An 18456-nucleotide genomic window follows, 5' to 3' on the forward strand; every position below is an offset into this window, starting at 1 on the left:
GTCGAACTACAATTTTGGTGCCCATCCCCCTGCTGAATTAGTTTAAACCCACCCGAACAGCCTTAGCAAATTCCCCCCCCCCCCCCCCCCCCCAGGATATCAGTACCCCTCTGGTTCAGGTGAAGACCATCTTGTTTGTTGAGGTCCCACCTATCCCAGAAAGATCCCCAATTATCCAAGAATCCAAAACCCTCCCTCCTGCATGATGCCTGTAGCCACGTGTTCAACTCCTCTCTCTCCCTATTCCTCGCCTTACTAGCACGTGGCACGGGCAACAAACCAGAGACAACAACTCTGTTCACCCTAGCTCTCAGCTTCCATCCTAGCTCCCCGAATTTCTGCCTTAAATCCCCGTCTCTCTTCCTACCTATGTCGTTGGTGCCAATGTGGACCATGACTTGGGGCTGCTTCCCCCTCCCCGTTAAGGATCCCAAAAACACGATCCGAGACATCACGCACTCTGGCACCTGGGAGGCAACACACCAACCGTGAGTCTCTCTCATCCCGACAGAACCTCCTATCTGTCCCCCTAACTATGGAGTCCCCAGTGACTAATGCTCTGCTCCTCTTCTCCCTTCCCTTCTGAGCAGCAGGGACAGACTCTGTGCCAGAGACTTGTGCCCCACTGCTTTCCCCTGGTAAGTCGTCCCCCCACAACAGTATCCAAAACGGTATACTTATTGTTGAGGGGAATGGCCACAGGGGATCCCTGCACTGCCTGCCGGTTCCCTTTCCGTCTCCTTACCGTAACCCATCTGCCTTTTTCCTGTACTTGAGTGACTACCTCCCTGTAACTCCTCTCAATAACCCCCTCTGCCTTCCGAATGATCCGAAGAAATCTATCTGCCGGAAGGGTTTTCCAGGGGCAAGGTTTGCTTCCTCACTTAGACTCCTTTCTGGAGCATTAGGCCCCTCTCTGGGATGGTATGGGGGCAGAAGCCACCACTGGCCTTCTGCTAAAACCTGGTTCCTTTTTCTAGTTCTCTGATTCATGATTCTAGGATCCTCTTTTCCTCTGTCCACACATTCACTCTCAGCAGATAAGTCACACGTTCACTCTCAGCAGCAGATTATTGTAGACTGTACTCACTGAATTTTGTGTTCGGTATCCTGTCCCGGCGTCTGGGCAGTGGCCATACTGCCCGGATCATAAACAGGATCCTGCCGACTACGCCAGTTTGTTGTAGGTAAAATAATACCAAATAAAATTTAGTGAATCAAACAATTTATTTAACAAAAGCTTTTGGGAGAAACGGGGACCTCAAAGGGGCTTCACCTAACTTCTCGACTGCTACAGTTTTGAGACTTATATACACCCGCTGTCACGTGTTCAGTTCTTTGGACACCTGCGGTTTGCTCGCAGCTTGTCTTCATGCTGTCAGTCACATGCTGCCGACCTGCCTTCCGAGACATAGGCAAACTTTGTTGTTTACTTACTCCTTCACTTCGTTAACAAACACTGGCACCAGACACAAGACTCCACCACTCAAGAGAGACAGTTTGCTACAGGGGATGAATTCTGTTGTAAGAATCATGGAAATGGCCCTACATGGAAGAGAGGCATAGCGCATGCGAGGTCAGGGCCTGTGTTGTATAAAGTTTGGGTAGATGGGACAATCCTGAACAAGGTTATGGACCATACGAAAGCCATGAATCCGCAATCAGTGCAGAAGCAAAATATGTGCTGCCCCTCAGAGCTGTCAGAAGGGCTGCCAGAGCTCTTGGGTTTACCCTGTCCGCCAGGCCTTGTTGACTGCTTAGAATCAGAGATGACAGAAGTAGCCACCTCAGCGTTTTTGCCGGGGAAGGAGAGAGTGAACTTCTTCTGAGGCGTACCTAATGCAAGTGGTGAGCTTCCATGTGTTATAACCCGTCCGCATTGGACGTCATGTTGGAGGAACGTAACCCAGTGCTAAAATGCCCCAGGAGACTCTCTGAGAACAAGTATCAATCTATGTCCTCAGACTCATGGGGAGGGCTGCAGTGATTATAACAAGATCAGCCAGCTGGATATCGTAGAATGAGTTTCTGAATTGGACTATTAATTTGGTCCAATGAGGGATTGCGTGCTGACATAAAAAGGGGAGTGTCAGAGATATTGATAGTCTAGTACCTGACTCTGAAAAAAGCAGTACTAAAGTCAAGAACTGTTCATGCATAAATAAGGGGCATCATGGTGATGGGACATCAACTTCCATTGATTTATTTCAGTGAAATTATCTTACACGAATATTAAAGGAAAAATGTTGATTTGGGATAGAAACCCATTAGGACTACAGTGATAATATGTTCATGGAGCTGGAGGATGTAGGTAGGGTTCTAAATTAATAATTTGTGTCAATGTTCAGTGGTATGAGAAACAATGAGGGTATATAAATCAAGGGGAAGGATAGTGATATCCCAGGCAGCTGAGTGAGGCTAGCAGGGACACTGGTCTCTGTGGCCACTGGGGAGGTGCCAGAGGACTGGAAGACAGTGAAAATAGTGCCAGTATCCAAGAAAAGAGCAAAGGGAAGACCAGGAATCTGCAGGACTATCAATCTAACTTTTCCGTTTATGATACATATAAATGATTTCGAGTTGTGTGTGGGAGTTCTAGAATCCATGTTATTGGTGGGATATGATTGCATTAGAGGGGGATTTACGAGGATGTTGCCTCAGCTGCAGAGTTTTAGTTGTGAAGAGAGAGAGAATTTACTGGGGTTGTTTTCCTCAGAGCAGGGAAGACTTGGTGAGGATATGTTTGAGTTGAGTATTGGCCTTGATTGGAGTTGTTAACCTGGGCCATTCAGGGAGCCCTGGCTGACAGCCCCAAATAAGGATCTCATTGTCAATGCAATCCACCTAGCCCTGGTTCCAGTTACTACAAGATGTATAAAATGAACCTTTCCTCTTGTTAGAAGGATCAGTTACAAGGAGTGCTTAGAAATAAAGTAAGAGGCAGGAGGTTTAGAGGAGATGTGAAGAAAAATCTTCTTACTTAGAAGTTAGTATCAAACTAGAGCCTCATAACATTTAGGAAGTATTTAGATGTGCGCTTACAATGCCAAACCATACAAGACTTTGAACTAGGTGCTGGCAAAATAAATTAGAGCAGTAGCATGCATGCTTTTGACTAGTAGGGACTTGATGGGCCAAAGGGCCTTTATTATGTAGGCTAGCTTAACTATTATGATGTGAAGGAAACTTTAACCACTTGAGCATAGCATGGGGCATTAATAGTATATAGTGCAGAGAGGGGAAAATGCTACTAGATTATATTCAGGAAAATTTTCTACAGTATTTATGCCCAGTACAAGATAGAATGAACTGTTGGATTTAGTTGTTGGAAAATAGATGATCGAGAAAGATCAGGTGTCAATAGAGTGGATCACTTCGGAGACTGTGATCATTGTATCTTAGGTTTAGGATTAGGCAGTCCAGAGTAAGAAAAATCAGCCGAGGAGAGCCAGGTTCAGTAGGGCAAGAATGGAGCTAGGCCAGATAGACTGGGACAAAGAGTTCACAGGAAAACCTAACAAAAGTAGACTCCTTTTTATTAAATTATAAGAAAAGACCGATAGCCAACTTAAAGAGAAATCCCAAAATCTTTTTCACAGCACATCAATAGTGAATGGGTGTTAAAAGGAGGTTTGCAAGATTCATGGACAAGGTATTGAAATGATGGAGGTAGATTCTATCCGGGCCACGGGGACAGAGCAGAACAAGAGGGGTTCAAACTTTGTAAGGAGGAAGTGTTGAATAAGCTATTGGGTCTTAAAGTTGCCAACCAGATAAGGTGCAGCTGAGGATATTTAAGGAAGTGAATGTGGAAATTACAGGAGCAGTAATCTTTCAGGACTGAAGAATTGCAAACACTGCCATCTTGTTCAAAAAAGATGCTAAGGAAAAGACTAGCATTTACAGACTAGTCACTTTGTTTCTGGAAGATTTCCCACAACTGAAGATAATCAGTTGATGTAGAATTGTTAGTTGCACATGCTCCCCATGTGTGTGTGTGTGTGTGTGTTCCTACCTCGTTTCCTCTCAGTCCACAGATGTGCATGTTACGTTGATTGGCTATGCTAAATTGCCCTGTAGCGTGCAAGCTAGGGGTGTTAACTATGGTAACCATGGGGTTATGGGGTTAGAGTGGGATGCTGTTCAGAGGGTTGGTGCAGCCTGAATTGGCCAATTAGCCTATATCTGCACTGTAGAAATTCTATAATCTATTTCTATGATTTTAAGAAATTTGTTATCATGTTGTATTTTTGTCTTTCTCTTGTACTCTAATTTTTCCCTACTTAATAAATGCCAATTAGGGGCATTTAAACAGTCCTTGGGTAATCATATGGATGATGATGGGATAGTGTAGGGGGATGGGCTTAGATTAGTTCACAGGTCGGCGCAACTTCGAGGGCCGAAGGGCCTGTTCTGCACTGTATTGTTCTATGTTCTAAGTTGCCAGTTCACTTTTACTAGCTCTGATTTCATGCCCTTATATTTGCCCTTGTTTAAATTCAAAATCGTAGTCTTGGGCCCATATTTCTGTCCTTTAAGGTGTATGTAAAATTCAGTCACATTATGGTTGTTTATTACACTTGCATTATGAGGTCAGTAATTACTCCAATCTAATTGGTCAAAACCAGGTTTAGTAGAGCCCAGCCTTAGTCAGTGCCACAGTGTGCTAATCTAAAGAATTGTTCCAAAAATGTTCATTAGACCCATGTAGACTATTTTTTCCATCTGAAAAAAATGTACATATAAAACTCTCCTGTGATGATCACTGTACCCTTTTGCAAGTTTTCATTATTTCTTCTTTGATTCCCTGTTCTACTGTGTAGTTTCTGTTAGAGGACCTGTACGCATCTCTCATAGCTGATTTCTTGCTTTTATTATTTCCTCATCTGTACAAACACTGCTTCTAAATCATGGTTTCTTGAATTTGTCATGGCTGTCTATTGTGTGAATATCATCGTTAAAGTACAAGTGCCACTGCTCCACCCTTTCCGAGCTACATGTCCTTCCTGAATGTCTCATACCCCTCAATGTTGATGTCCCAATCTAGGTCCTCCTGTAGTCACTACTCAGTAATGGCCACTAGATTGGACTTATTTATCTCAATTTATACTACTAATCTATATGTTTTGTCTTGAATGATGTGTGCATCCAAATACAGCGCCTTAAATTTTGTCCATTTATTATTTAGGTAACCTCTAGTTTTATCTGCTGATTTGCTTGTGGTTACTTCCAGTCATTTTCTTTTATCATTTCCTACATTAATTCCTTCCTCTGTGGACTTTTCCCCACTCTTTGATTCACCGTAATTTCCCAAATTTGGGTCCTTGCCCCCACTATTTAGTGTATAACCAGTCTACCTACTTAGCTATGCGATTTACACGAACACCAATCCCAATACAGCCCAGGTGTAGACCATCCCAACAGTACAGTTTTGCCAATAATGGTGCCACTGCCCATTGAACTGAAACCCATTTCTTTCACACTATTTTTTTCACCCATGCATCCACCTGTCTAACCTTGTTTACCTTCTGCCACTTTGCTTACGGTTTAGGTTATAATCCAGGTTTTAATATCTTTGAGGTTCTGCTTTTTAATTCAGTGTCTAGCTCCTTATACTGGCTATGCAGAATCTCTTTCCACCTATGTCACTGGTGTCTACATGGACCATGACAACAAGATCCTTCCCCTCCCACTGGGTCTTGGTCAGCTCAGAGCAGATATCCTGAACCCCGGCACCAGGCAGACAACACAGCTGTTTAGACTCATGCTGTTTGCTGCAGAGAACAGTGTCCATCTCCCAACTACGCTGTCCCCTAGTACCATTACATTTTTTTTGGTTCCCTACACTTAAGTGACCACTTGTACCATTGGTGCGATGATCATTTAACGTATCTGATCCACAGGCCCTGTTCTTATCCAAACAATCAGTCACCATCACATCTACTGGACAGTTGCAGAGGATAATGCACCTGTGCTCCTGACCTCTGTGTCTTTATGTGCCTTACTTGCTGCCCATGGCTACTGACCATATTAGAACACACTACCACAGAGGTATAACTGTCTCTTTTATTCATGCTTTGTCTCTCACTATCTGGTTAAATAGTGTGTGTCATTTGTTATGATCCAATTCACAATATCATTTCCAGAATCTGTATAATTTTGGAAAAAAATCATCAACTATCTTGAAAGCCACTTCCTTCAACACTTTTGGATAACAATCATCAAATCTTGGAGATACATTACCTTTCAGCCTGACAATTTCTCTAGTATAATCTTTTTCCTAAGTGTCAGTTACCTTTAACTTGTAATTCTCTAGTTCTAGGAGATTTCTGGTATCTTTCTGGGTCAAAACAGATGCATTATAATAATTTAATTTTTCTACAATTTCTCTATTCCACATTATAATTTCTATGACTCTGTGTTCAATGGATCAACATTCATTTAAGCCATACACTTGCTTTTCACTTAACTATATAAGTTTTTACGGTCTGTCTTTTTGTTTTTGGTAAATTGCACCAATACTTTATTTTCCTTTTCCTTATCTATTTCTTGGTCCTCGCTTGTTATAGAGTAAATGTGCAAAAATCCACACTGACAGCAACCCAAGGCTGGAATTGAACCTGGGTCCCTAGCACTGTGAAGCAGCAGAGCTAGCCACTGTGCCACCACCAATCTTGGTGTCATCTGTAAACTTGCTTAGCATTCCCCCAACAGCTTCATCTATATCATTTATGATGTAACAAACAATTAGAGTCCCAGTAGTAATCCTTGTGGTACAACACTGGACATTGCCCTCCAGTCACTCGACCAGGCTTCTACCATTACCCTTTGTATCTTATTACTAAGCTAGCTTCTGATCCATCTCAACAAGTTTCCCTGAATTTCATGTGCTGTAACCTTCTCAATCCTTCTCCCGTGTTTGACTGATGTTTTTGACTTTTTGCATCCTGAAGGAATGTATTATTGCTGTAAGTCAAATAATTTTGTTTAAAGACAATCCATTCTCTATGTGCAGTCTTGGAGGAAGATTGTTAATTAATCCTTTTTCATTATCCAGTACTAAATTTAATATAGCACATATTCTGTTTGACTCCTCAACAGACTTCTCTAGGGAACCATCCAAACACGCACTGGAAACTCATTCTCCACAGTTTGTGTCCCATTGGTTTACCCTGTCAACATTCACATTGGAGTCACCTGGATACCTGTGTGGCCATACAACATGCTTCTCTCATCTTCTGATTAATACAATGTCTCACACTACCTCTACTATTTGGTGGCTGAAAAATAACACTAACCAATGTTTCTTCATGTTTCTTAGTTCCATTCAAACAGATCAGAAGAACAATGTGTTGAATCTGAGATCCTCCCCTATCAATGTGCTGAATCCATCCATTATTATCAGCCGATTTGCATCTGCACCTCCACCTCCTTTTTCTCCTTTCTCGTTTTGTCCAAATGTCAAATATCCTTGAATATTTAATTCCCAGCCCTAGATACCATGTAGCTATGTTTCTGTAATTAGATCATGCCTTTGTATTTCTGTGTGTGCCTCTAAGCCTTGTAACAATTGCAGCATGCTTTTCTTTTTGACATAATTGTGAATTCTTCTCACTTGAATAGTTTTCTGTACCATAGTGCACAGCTTAGTTAGCTGATGAAATCAGCCGACATGTCAGAAGGACATGCAGAAGGAGGCCATTCAGACCATCATGCCTTTACTAGCTCTCCAAATGATCACAAATACTTAGTCATTTCTGTGACTTTTCCCCATGTCCTTGCCTATTGTTTCTTTTTAAGGCACCTTTGAATGCCTTCTTGAATACTCTAGTGGAACCCGTCTTCACCACATGTACAATCAGAGCATTTTAGACCTGAGCCACACGTTGAGCGAAAATGTGTTTTCTCACCTGAGTCTCTCAAATCTGTGTCCTCTCATTCTTGTTGAGCAGTTTCTCCCTGTCTATTCTATCCAGCCAATTCTTAATTTTGAAAATAACTTTTAGCTGCCTTGTCTCCGACGAGAACTATTTCGACCTCTCCAATACATCATCATTACTTAGTGTCTTACCACTGGAATTACTTTAGTAAGTCTTATTCCTATGGTGTAGAACTCCAGCTGAGGTATTATAAGTGTCTTACGTAACTCTAACATAACTTATTTTGATCTTGTACTCAATGCTCCTGTTAATAAAGCCCAAGATATTGTAAGATATTGTATGCTTTATTGACTGCTCACTCCAACTAATCTGCCACTTTCAATGTGCATATATCCAACAAGGCCCCTCTGTACCTGCACCACATTTAGAATTATACACTTTACTCCTCTGCACTGAACTTCATTAGCCACCCATCTGCCCACTCCACCAAGTTTCTTTTTGGAGTTCTGCATTGTCCTCTCAGTTTACAATGCTTCCCAGTTTCTTCCCAGTATTATCAGCAAACTGTGAAATTATTCCCTGAAAACCAAGGTCTAGGTTTGTTAAGTCAGGAAAAGCATGACACTCAATTCAGGCCCTGGAATGTGCCACCACAAACTTCTACACAGCGAGAAAGATTTACGTTGACCATTTTTCTGATTCCTTTTACTCAGGCAATTTTGCATTCCCATTGTTGCATTTCTTATTATTCTAAGAGCTGTAATATGTTTTAGAAGTCTGCTGTGTGGTACTGTATCAAATGCCTTCTGGAAATCCATATATAGCCCATCAACAGCATTGCCTCCATTTACCTGTCTTTTACCTCCTCTCATTCACCCTTAGATTCCTACTTACAGACTCATAAGGGTTTTAACTGCTTGGGAAATAGTACTTCATCCTATTATGTCTGTGCCCGTCATGAAACATCCATCTAAGATAATAAAATGTGAGGCTGGATGAACACAGCAGGCCAAGCAGCATCTCAGGAGCACAAAAGCTGATGTTTCGGGCCTAGACCCTTCATCAGAGAGGGGGATGGGGAGAGGGAACTGGAATAAATAGGGAGAGAGGGGGAGGCGGACCGAAGATGGAGAGTAAAGAAGATAGGTGGAGACAGTATAGGTGGGGAGGTAGGGAGGGGATAGGTCAGTCCAGGGAAGACGGACAGGTCAAGGAGGTGGGATGAGGTTAGTAGGTAGATGGCGGTGTGGCTTGGGGTGGGAGGAAGGGATGGTTGAGAGGAAGAACCGGTTAGGGAGGCAGAGACAGGTTGGACTGGTTTTGGGATGCAGTGGGTGGGGGGGGAGAGCTGGGCTGGTTGTGTGGTGCAGTGGGGGGAGGGGACAAACTGGGCTGGTTTAGGGATGCAGTAGGGGAAGGGGAGATTTTGAGACTGGTGAAGTCCACATTGATACCATTAGGCTGCAGGGTTCCCAGGCGGAATATGAGTTGCTGTTCCTGCAACCTTCGGGTGGCATCATCGTGGCAGTGCAGGAGGCCCATGATGGACATGTCATCTAGAGAATGGGAGGGGGAGTGGAAATGGTTTGCGACTGGGAGGTGCAGTTGTTTGTTGCGAACTGAGCGGAGGTGTTCTGCAAAGCGGTCTCCAAGCCTCCAAGCTCTCCCGCTCAGTTCGCAACAAACAACTGCACCTCCCAGTCGCAAACCATTTCCACTCCCCCTCCCATTCTCTAGATGACATGTCCATCATGGGCCTCCTGCACTGCCACGATGATGCCACCCGAAGGTTGCAGGAACAGCAACTCATATTCCGCCTGGGAACCCTACAGCCTAATGGTATCGACGTGGACTTCACCAGTTTCAAAATCTCCCCTTCCCCTACTGCATCCCTAAACCAGCCCAGTTCGTCCCCTCCCCCCACTGCACCACACAACCAGCCCAGCTCATCCCCCCCACCCACTGCATCCCAAAACCAGTCCAACCTGTCTCTGCCTCCCTAACCGGTTCTTCCTCTCAACCATCCCTTCCTCCCACCCCAAGCCGCACCCCCATCTACCTACTAACCTCATCCCACCTCCTTGACCTGTCCGTCTTCCCTGGACTGACCTATCCCCTCCCTACCTCCCCACCTATTCTCTCTCCACCTATCTTCTTTACTCTCTATCTTCGGTCCGCCTCCCCCTCTCTCCCTATTTATTCCAGTTCCCTCTCCCCATCCCCCTCTCTGATGAAGGGTCTAGGCCCGAAACATCAGTTTTTGTGCTCCTGAGATGCTGCTTGGCCTGCTGTGTTCATCCAGCCTCACATTTTATTATCTTGGAATTCCCCAGCATCTGCAGTTCCCATTATCTCTGACTCTATGAAACATCCATCTATTCTGTTCTCATATTCCAGCATTTGACCCATAGCCTTGCATGCTATGGCATTTCAAGTGTTCATCTAAATAATTCATGAACGTTGTGAGGGTTCCTGCTTTTACTACCCTTTCCAGCAGCAAATTCCAGATACCTATAAACTCTGGGTTTTAAAAAAAAACTTCCAATCCACTCTAAACCCTCTGCATCTGCTTCTTACCGTAAAATTGTTCTCCCTGGTTACTGACCATTCTGCCGATAGGAAAAATTTCTCCTTATCCACTGTAAATACCTCTTTAGAACTTCATACACCTCAATCACATCCCGCCTTAGTCTTCTTTGATCTAAGCAAAATCCAAGTCTAACTAGTATCTCTTCACAGCTGAATTGTTCTAGCCCAGGCAACAACCTGGAGACTGTCTTCTGCAATTATGTCCTTCCTGTACCTTGGTGACCAGAACTACATATGGTAATCCAGCTCCTTCGTAACTTCCTTGCCTGTTCAATGTCTTGACTAAGAAAGGGGAGGAGCCACATGCCTTCTTAATCACATTACCTACCTGCCTTGCTGGCTTCAAGAGTCGATGTACATGAAAGTGATGTTCTATTTGTTTAGTTTAATTAGGGTGTGCCTTGTGTAATAATGGCTTTTTCGGTAGCAATGATTTCCTCGCTGTGTTTTATGGAAAGTGAGCAAGGCACAGTCTTTGGAATTGGCAAACAAGCTAAAGTTGGAGCTGCCTTTGTCTGTAAGGAAAGGGAAGATAATTGCAGCAATAGCTCTGCGGTTACAATTGCCAGGAATGTAATCAGAATCATTGAGAATTGCTAAAATCTGATTGCAAATGAAGCAGCTTGATTAGAGGCAATTGCAAGTGAAAAAGAAAAAGGAACAATAGTGCCAGGAGGAGAGGGAGAAAGTGAAAGTTTTTGAACTCCAGAAGTTGGCAATAAAAGAGCCCAGTTGCCTTAAAGTTGCAAAGGTAGAAGGTGGGAGTAGTGATGGGGACAGTGATGAAGAGCAAACCCAGTGTAGTGAAACACCTGGTGGAGATCCGTTCAGTTATGTCCCAGCATGGCCAAAGTTTGATGTGAAGGATATAGAAGTCTTTTTCATTTCATTTGATAAATTGGCTACGCAAATGAAATGGCCATTGACCACGTAAGTATTGTTGATTGCATCACTGTCAAAGGAGGTATCTGGGGAATATGATGAGGTGAAAAAATCCATCTTAAAGCATATGAACTAGTGCCAGAAACCTACAATGTTTTAAGAACAGCTGGAAAATAATGTACAGCATGTTCAAGGGTTGGTTAATAAGAAAGTATCAGATCACTTAAAAAATGTACCTGTAAGGGTAGATCAGGTAAAATTCACTCGTATGCTAGGAGGAGTAGGTAAAGAAATTAAAATTAAGAGATTCAGGAGCAAGGAGGGTGAGAAATGAGGAGATATGTACTTCGGAAGGAGTGTACCAGTGAAGGTGGTAATATGTGGAATTCATGTTGAGAAGAGTAGTGTTCCATTATATAATTGTGAGGTTGGAGAGTGCAGAGTGATGAAGTGGTAGTCGGAGTCCTAGTGAAATTGTCTGTTCTGGAGATACAGTTTTCCTCTGGAATGGTATGACTGGATCCCAGATGGGACTGATGTCTACTGTGTTGAAAAGCCAGTGGAAAATCGGACAACTAAGATGTTGCAGGATGTGTATCCTGGGATTTTTCCTGACTGTGTAATAACAATTTTCCAAAACCACAGATTGAAACAGGAGGGGAAATCAAAGACTAAAGATAGGGAACTTGAAGTTCAATTTGCTCAAATGTCTGAGGGGAAAAAAAGACGAGAACAGTAGAGGACAAAGTGGATACTTTTAGTTCAGAGAGGTCAGTTGAATTACATCAACAAGATGGAAAAAATGAAGCAGTCGCATTAAAAAAAAGCATACATAAAAGAATATGAATGTGTTCCAGAATGTTGCTAGATTAAAAATGAAGTCTTGATGAGAAATAGAATCAATTACACTGTCAGGCAGATGAAAAATAGGCAGAAGTTAATCAAATTGTGTTACCAGTTGGTGAGAGAAAGGACGTGTAATGGGTAGCACATAAGGTACTAGGAGGTCGTGTGATATAGAAGCTCAGTGGTTAGCAACACTGTCTTAAAGAGTCAGGTACTTAGGTTCGATTCCAGCTTTGGATAACTGTTTGGAGCTTGCACATTCTCCGTGTCAGAATGTGTTTCCCCTGGATGCTCTGGTTTCCTCCTGTGTGGAGCTGTGAGATACCAATGCTAACCACTGAGCCACTGTGCTGCCCATTTGTTACAACTGGGAGTGAAGAACTAAATCCAAATGATTCTGAATTTGATATTCCTCAACTTAGATTGGATAATGAGAAAATTCTCAAAAGTGTGCAGGGTAGATAGATTGGTCATGCTACATTGCCCATAGTATCCAGGGATGGGCAACATAGATTGGATTATCCGTGGGAAATGCAGCGTTACAGGTATAGGGTTGGGGTGTCCGTCTGGGTAGGTTGCTCTTTGGTGGGTTAGTGCGGACTCACTGGGCCAAATGGCCTGCTTCCATGCAGTAGGGATTCTACGAGAAGTTAAGCTAAAATACAAAAATATTTTTATTGGCCTGTACTGTTTACAGATGTGGTTGAATCATGCTAGACATGTCATACATGTCAGATAACAGGAAAACCTCATGCAGTGGTAACCCGGTGTCCTTAATATCCTTTCCACCATTCGAGGAACCTTTTACAAGAGTCTTAATTGATTATGTAGAACACCTCAGTAAAACAAAATGTGAATCAATTCTGAGGGAGGGTAACCGGACCCAAAACACTAACTCTGATGTTTTTTTTCTTCACAGATGCTGCCAGACATGCTGAGCTTTTCCAGCAACTTCTGTTTTTGTTCTTGATTTACAGCATCCTCAGTGCTTTTGGTTTTATTAGGAATCATTATTTGTTGACTGTATTGGATGTGTCTACTGAATTTCCGGAGGTCATTCCATTAAGCAATACCACCAATGCTCAAAGGATTGTAGAAGAGTTACTTCATTTTTTTTACTAGATATGGACTGCCCACATAAATAGAATTCTCCATCAAAATTAATCAATGAAGTTATGGATAGCTTAGGAATAAAACAATTTCAATGAACAACATACTATCCAAAATTGCAAGGAGCATTAGAACAGTGATACCAAACTTTAAGGAGCATGTTGAGGGCTTATAGTCATGATTATTTGGAGGACTGGAATGAAGGAATTTCATTTGTATGTTTTGCAATTAGGGACGCACCTAATGAATCAACTAAATACAGTTCATTTGAGTTAGTACTTAAGCATGAGGTGTAAGGACCGCTGAAATTAAGTAAGGAAAAATTAGTAAGTCAGTGTTCAGAGATGTCATTTTTGGATTATGTTTCAAATTTTAGGGAAAGAGTAAATGGAGTGGGTTAGTTGGCTAGACAGCGTTTGAAAGTAGTAATGTGTTAGTACTACTACCAATGGTAAGTGAACCTTCAAAAGCAAAGTTTAATGGGCCTTTTGAAATCAGAAGGAAATTGAGTGAGGTGAACGGTTTGATAAGAACATCAGAGTGTGTGTCATGTAAATATACTGAAATGGTATTTTGATAGGGAAGGAAAGCAAAAAGGGCTACAGTGTGGAAACAGGCATTTTGGTCCAAAAGTCCATACCAACCCTCAGAGCATCCCACCCAGACCCATTCCCCCATAACCCACTCATCCCTGAGCACTATGGGAAATTTAACATGGCCAATCCACCTAGCCTGCACATCTTTGGACTGTAGAAGGAAACTTTGCAGGCATGAGGAGAATGTGCAAACTCCACACAGACAGTCGCCTGAGGATGGAATTGAACCTAGGATCCTGGCGCTGTGAAGCAGCAGTACTAACCACTGAGCCACTGTGCTGCCCACTTGTTACATCGGGGAGTGAGGAACCAAATCCAAATGATTCTGAATTTGATATTCCTCAACTTAGATTGGATAATCAGGAAATTCTCAAAAAAGTTGGAATAAATTATTGAGTTACCTTCCAGAGGAAAGTTGAAATGACCTGAATGAGTTATTACTATTGCGTGGAGAGACACGTGGAAATAAGCTGGGAACTACATAATTATGCATGATGTAGATATAGGAAATGCTGTTACTATTGAGCAACATCCTTATAGACCTCTAAAATTGGCACAGATTCAAAATCGGATTGAAAGCATGCTCAAACGTTGCTATAATCGAACTAAGTTGCAGCAAGTGGAGCTCGCCCATTGTCTGTGCGAAAACCAGATGGTACCCAATGCCTCTGTATTGATTTCCCTCAAAGTCAATGCAGTTACAAAATCTGAGTCACATTGTATTCCATGGCTGGAAGACTATTAAGATAGTGGGACAAACAACTGATATTTCTAAGCTGGACTTACTCAAAAGATACTGTCAGGTATCTCTATCCAAGAGAGCAAAGGAAGTTTTGGCTTTCATGACACCGAATAGAATTTACCAGTTTAAAGTTATGCCATTTGGTATGAAAAATGCACCAGTTACATTTCAAAGAATGACTAATAATTTATTTGGAATTACCCAGTTATGTGGTATACATACCGGTGATTTTAGTCACACATGGAAGGAACATTTGGAGCATCTATCAGAATTGTTCAGTTAGCTTCAGAAGACGGGCTTGGGATAACCGTGGCTGAGAGTGAGTTTATAAAGGTCCAGGGCACATTCCTGGGCCAAGTTATTGGACATGGACAGATGGCCCAACGGGATTTGAAAACAAAGTTTATAGGCAATTTTCCTATACCATGAATGAAGAGGAACGTACTATGATTCCCGGGACTCAGTGGTTTTTATGGAAAATTCATATCAAATTTTAGCATATATCTCCACTGACTGTCTTGTTGGAAAAGTGCAGGAAATTTAAGTGGATGGAGTAATGTCAGAGAGCGTTTGACAGCCTGAAAGCTCTGTGGACCACCACCCCAGTGTTAGCCACACTTAAATACACAAAGCCATTCAAGGTGGCTGTGAACATGAGTGACTTTGATGTCATTGCTGTACTCTTGCAAGAAGATGATGAGAAGATAGAAAGACCTATTGGGTATATTTTCAATAGTTGAATATTTATGAAAAGAAATATTCCACAATTGAGAGAGAAATCATGAGTTCGGTGTTGGCATTATCACAGTTCAACATTTAAGTTGCCAGTAATGTGTCTGAGACAACTATACATCCTGATCACAACCCCTTGATGTTTTTGGCAAAATTTAAAGGTGGAAGTGCCAGACGGCTTAGATGAAGTTTATTGTTACAGTTACTTAATTTGAAAATTATTAATGCAGCAGAATGAGAGAACGTATTGCTGACGTTGACTGAGACAAGCAAAGGTGTTTGGTGGCAAAAGAAATGGATTGAAATGGACTGTCGTATTGTATGTTTGCTTGTTTAGATTCAATGAAATGCATATGCATTGTAGTATACTAATAGCGTAAGACAAAAAAGGCTTTAAAAATGAAGCCATCTATGTGTATTGATGGTTCATTTTTTAAGGAGGAAAAGTGTTACATTACTATGACTTTTTAAGAGGTGTGTTTTATCCATTTTTTTCAAGAAAGGTTTTAAGATGGACGTACTGAGTTTTCTCTTCCAAGAGAATAAAGTGTTTACTTGTGAGGCCCTAGGATTTTTTTTAAGCGTAAAAAATATGCAGAATCAGGCTCCCACAGGTTTTAGTTTAGCTTTTAGTTGGTGTTTTGAAATTGGCTGTGGAAGCTGTCATACATCTCTCCGCCACAGTAAAAAGCTAGAGTTCTCTCTCTGACAGAATTTTCTGTGTGCTTTTCTCTTGGAGAGCCATCACATGTGAGGCAATCTGTTTTATTGAATAATTTCCTTTGTGTTTTTGGGATGTCACTAAATTAGGACAATTGTTTAGAAGTTAAATAGTCTACTGTTCTGTTTAGTTTTCCAGTAGAGTTAAATTATACCAATTCTTGTTTGTTTTGTTTGTATTTTAACTGGACATCAGAATAAAGTCTATTTTGTTTAAAGCCAAGTAGCATGACCAATCAAATTACATTTGGAACACAGCATCTTACACTTGCCTTTTAATAAGATAAAATTTAGGGTCTCGCTATCTCCTTGATAAATTAGAATGGAGTTTGGTCTGACCCATAACATAATCCAAACCTCTATTCCCTGCCTATTCATATATTTGTCAAGATCTCTGTTAAGCATAATATTGTATCTGCTTCTACTACCTCCTCTGGCAGCACATTCCAGCACTGAGAACCCTCTGTTTAAAAAAACTTACCTCTCACACCTCCTTTAAACTTTTGCCCTTGTACCTTTAAACCATATCCCCCAGCAATTGACATTTCTATCTGGGAAATAGGCTCCCACTTCCCGCTTTGAAAGGTGCAACCACTTGGACTTTTCTGATGTTATCTGAGTGTTGAAAGCATTTCTTTCTCCTTTGTGAATACTGATGCAAAGTATTCATGAAAGCCCTCACCCACTTCCTCGGGCTCCCTGCATAAGTTCCCTCCTTTTTGCTTACTGTAGCTACCCTAGTGCTCTTTTTATAATTTCAGAATTTCTGAAAGAAGGGTATCGATCTGAAACATCAACTTTCCTGCTTCTTTGATGCTGCATGGCCTGCTGTGTTCATCCAGCTCTACACCTTGTTATATCAGATTCTCCAGCATTGGCATTTCCTACTTTCTCTGTAAGAGAATTTTCTTAATCCTGTTTACCAAGGACAGTCTTGGCATCTTTCAGCCTTCCTAACTCCCAGTTGCTGTTTGAGTTATATTCTTTGAGAAATCTATCTGTCTTCGGTTTCTTAACCCTTATATATGCCCCCTTTATCTTTTTAATTAAGTTCATGATTTCTCTTATCATCCAAGGTGAGCGAATCTTTGCCATCCTTAACCTTCCCTTTGCTGGTCTTGAGCTCTAATCAACTAGCTTACAGAGATTTCCACATGACATGTGTGGATTTACCCTCAAACGCACCCCCCCCAACCCATCTACATTCCCTAGTTCCTACCTAATATGTGTTATGTTCCTACCTAATATTATGTCTTCCTCCAATTTAGTATTTTCACCTGAGGACTAACCTTATCCTTATCCCTAAGTAGCCAAAAACATAGAGTTGCAGTCAATGGTTAGGTTCGTTTTCAGCGACCCTCACGGACTTGATGCAATAACAAGACACTGACCTATTTAGAAAAACACAAATCCTTTATTACAAAGCAAGTACAAGTTGTGGAGGATCACTGTACTCAACCTGGCACAGAGGGCAGAGTCTCGTAAGCAATTCTCCCTGAGCAATGGACAGTTCCCGCTTTTTATACCTTATCGAGTGCATAATACATAAAGCAGTTTTGTATCTAACAATGGCATGATGCGTGAAACAATCACTACGTTGGATGATCCAAAAACAGGATACAGTATTGATTGTTCGTGAAGTGACTGCTATTGACAGGAGGTGATTTCAAGTTGCCAAAGTGTTCTGACTTGAACAAAAGTCAGTGCCCTGGCCCCTTTAGTAGAAACAGAAGTTACATACTTTACAGGATTTCAGTGGCCTCACACCTTTACAAACACTTCACACCTAATCTTATTTGAGACAGTTTCCACGTAACCCTGTGCAGGAAGATAAAGATTTACAAAGTTTTACGCGTAATTCTAGTCGGGCAGGAAGTTTTAAGGTGGTGTCTGCACACCTCTGTGTAAGCAGGTAAAGAGCATTAATTTACAGAGAATATAGAAATCAATGGGATGTTATCCCAATAACATGTCATTCCCTCCTTTTTATCATTTCATGATAACCTATATCGGGGCCAAGAAGGGAGCTGCTAGTCTGTCAAAAGCAAGTCTGCAGCAAGAGTTCAGGCATACCATAAATATACAGCAGACAGCTATGATAACTGTTAGAATAACTAACGCATGTAGCAGGTATGAGCCCCAAGAACTGCCCAAAATCTATCCCAACAATCACCTGCCCCAAGTCGGGGTCCCTCTCTGTACTGTTCCAACTGCCCCTGTATGCCTTGAATAGCCTGGGTTAAATATTATAGGACTTGTCAGTAATGTAAGTAATTCAGTTGTCCTCTATAATAGTACATACTCCTTGCTGAGCCAGTTGATAGCCCACTGCATACCAAGTTTGCTGAGCATAGAGCCA

The 18456-nt window shown here is 41.9% G+C and overlaps 1 protein-coding gene across 10 annotated transcripts in view; it reads left to right on the forward strand.

The window, feature by feature from the left end:
- The window catches only part of tmem108 (transmembrane protein 108), a 195598-nt gene that overhangs the window by 122602 nt on the left and 54540 nt on the right, over positions 1-18456 (forward strand). The window lies entirely within an intron of this gene.

Source organism: Stegostoma tigrinum, chromosome 2, assembly GCF_030684315.1.
Source record: "Stegostoma tigrinum isolate sSteTig4 chromosome 2, sSteTig4.hap1, whole genome shotgun sequence".
In the NCBI taxonomy this organism is placed as follows: domain Eukaryota; kingdom Metazoa; phylum Chordata; class Chondrichthyes; order Orectolobiformes; family Stegostomatidae; genus Stegostoma; species Stegostoma tigrinum.